Source organism: Pseudorca crassidens, chromosome 17 (genome assembly GCF_039906515.1).
Source record: "Pseudorca crassidens isolate mPseCra1 chromosome 17, mPseCra1.hap1, whole genome shotgun sequence".
In the NCBI taxonomy this organism is placed as follows: Eukaryota; Metazoa; Chordata; class Mammalia; order Artiodactyla; family Delphinidae; genus Pseudorca; species Pseudorca crassidens.
In genome coordinates this window covers 83366377-83369441 of record NC_090312.1, presented here as the reverse complement: position 1 = coordinate 83369441, position 3065 = coordinate 83366377, and the positions used below count along the sequence as shown (strand labels likewise).

The 3065-nt window shown below is 44.5% G+C and overlaps 1 pseudogene; it reads left to right on the top strand.

Annotated features, from left to right (window-relative positions):
* The first annotated feature begins 1848 nt into the window (after positions 1–1848).
* On the top strand, positions 1849–2276 carry LOC137209881 (signal recognition particle 9 kDa protein-like; annotated as a pseudogene).
* Positions 2277–3065: the final 789 nt, after the last annotated feature.

Below are 3065 nucleotides of genomic sequence, written 5' to 3'. Positions count from 1 at the left end.
GACGCTGTGAGTTAGAGGCGCCATGAAGCACAGCTTTTCCAATGGCGCTGGGTGAAAATCGGTTCCAGTTTACAAGTATTGATATGTATAATATAAATAAAAACAGGTAATTTTAAGTAAAATAATGTGACACTTTTGTTTTCTTAGCGCTCTCTCCTGTAAATCTGTGGTGTCTCATCAAAGAGGATTTAAGCACAAAGAAGTCTGGATAATCGTATAAAGATATAACCAAGACTTGGGTTTCCCTGGTGGCGCAGTGGTAGAGAGTCCGTCTGCCGATGCAGGGGACATGGGTTCGTGCCCCGGTCCGGGAAGATCCCACATGCCGCGGAGCGGCTAGGCCCGTGAGCCATGGCCGCTGAGCCTGCGCGTCCAGAGCCTGTGCTCCGCAACGGGAGAGGCCACAACAGTGAGAGGCCCAAGTACCGCAAAAAAAAAAAAAAAGAAGTTATAACCAAGACTAAAAGCACTGAGCGTAGGAACGTGGGGAGCGGCTGATGCAGGCACGACCGAATGTGCAAGAGGGGCTCCCACCCAACAAGGAAGCGCTGGGCGCTGCCACAGGCCAGGAGTTCTGCTGAGACAGATATGGGGGCGCTCCCAGCAGGCGGCTCGCATTCTCCCAGAAAAGACGGATTGGCAAGCAGGGGATGGAGCACTTGTTCCAGGAGGACAAAGAAGGAGGCAATGACCTCTGTCTGGGGGCGGAAGGGGGGGGGGTTCAGGGAAGCTACATGAAGGGGACTAAAGCTCTCCATCCACCTTAGGGACCATGTCATGGTGTCTGCTCTACCCCAGGCCGTAGTCTAAGTGCTGGGGACCCCGCTGTGTCCCTAGATCCACCTTCCAGCGCTGAGACACTTCACATAGCCCTGTTTTCAGATGAGACACTGCAGCTTAGAAAGTTGTCAGCATGTCCATATTATATTGCTATTAACTGACACAGCTGGGAAGCAAACCAGGATTTTAAAAATTTCTGAAGCCCCTCGCCACTACACAGACTGCTCTCCACCCGTGGAGAGCCGAGGGTCGTGTGAAGCCTGATCAGATGTGTGTGTTAGACAAGGTGGAGGGAGAGAAGACAGACGTGGATACTAGTTAGGGAGATGATTGGGGGAAAAGGATGGACATTATGGACGCCGCTATATTTCAAGTTCTTATTGAAAACGTGAAACTTAGCATAGACTTGGTAAGAAAAAGTAATGATATTGATTAAATCAAATGGATTTTAACTCATGAATAGTGTATGGAAAGGAAGCTCCAGGATGCGAAGGACAAAGTTACTACAGAGTCTGCCTTCTGTCTGCCTCACCTGGGGGGCTGGGACTGCAGCGTCATTTGGGGAATTTAATTACTCAGGGATCTGTTGAGTGTTTACTCAGTGAAATGGGTACATCCAGGCACAAGCCACTGCTCCTGTTTTCAGAAGCTCCCAAGTAGATGAAGAGGAGACACTTTGCAGAGAAGTAACTATCAGCGAGCATCTAGGTCCTGAGAGGTCCTGAGAGATTTCAAAGGGGTAAGATGGACGTTTCTCAATTTTCTAACATCAAAAATATTCCATGTTGGTCGCAAATTAAACCTTTCTTGCAACACCTTATACATGAATTAAAATCAACTTAACTTGGGAATTCCCTGGCACTCCAGTGGTTAGGACTGGGTACTTTCACTGCCGTGGGTCCGGGTTCAGTACCTGCTCAGGGAACTAAGATCCCTCATGCTGCGCAGCACGGCCAAAAAAAAAAATCAACTTAACTTGATCAACATGATTACCTTTCTTGCAAACAATAAGCTGAGTTTCATGTTTTCCAAAAGAATTTGACTCTGCTGTTCTGCCACAGGCCCACGATGCCGCAGTACCAGACCCGGGAGAGTTCAGTCGCGCAGCAGAGAAAGTCTGCCTCGCAGACCCTATGAAGGCATGTGTGGTTCTCAAATATAGGCATTCTGATGGGAGTCTGTGTATTAAAGTAACAGATGATTTAGTTTGTTTGGTGTATAGAACTGACCAAGCTCAAGATGTAAAGAAGGTTGAGAAATTCCACAGTCAACTAATGAGACTTACGGTGGCCAAGGAATCCCGCAGTGTTGCCATGGAAACGGACTGAATGGTTTGAAATGAAGACTGTCTTGTTCTTAGGAAGTAAATATCTTTTGAATTTGAGAAAAGTGTTGGGACAGAAAATACTTTATGTAACTAAGTGGGCTATTCAGAAGCCAACAGATCATTTTTTGTACTTTGTTTTTTAGTGTTTACTTAGAGAGCTAGGAATGTAAATGCTTTCCTTTAGAAAGCCTTTATTTTTGGAAATGGAATAAGGAATGCCTCTATCTTGGAAACTTTTTGCAGATTGTTTGATGTTAGGCAAAATAAATAATTACTCTCTGGTAAGTCTGCATCAGTAATTTGAAAATGAGATATCAAGAAAAGCCAATTCTTCATTAAATTTAATCTGTCTTTAAAAGAAAATTAAATGTAACCATTTTGCTGGATTGATATATTTCTTTTGGAGCATAAATTTTGTGCTGTTGATGACCACCAAATATAAAATACGGTAACTGGAATTGACTGTGCACAGCAGTATAGCTGACTATATACAGTAGTGTAGTCTCATATCTAAAAATAACTAAAAACAAGTATGCTTTACCTTAAACTTTACAAATTTAAACTATATATTTTTGTTTTGTTTTGTTGTTTTTTTTAACATCTTTATTGGAGTGTAATTGCTTTACGATGGTGTGTTAGTTTCTGCTTTATAACAAAGTGAATCAGCTATACATATATATATATCCCCATATCTCCTCCCTCTTGCATCTCCCTCCCTCCCTCCCTATCCCACCCCTCTAGGTGGTCACAAAGCACCGAGCTGATCTCCCTGTGCCATGCGGCTGCTTCCCACTATCTGTTTTACATTTGGTAGTGTATATATGTCCATGCCACTCTCTCACTTCGTCCCAGCTTACCCTTCCCCCTCCCCGTGTCCTCAAGCCCATTCTCTACGTCTGCGTCTTTGTTCCTGTCCTGCCCCTACGTTCTTCAGAACCATTTTTGGGGGGGGGGATTC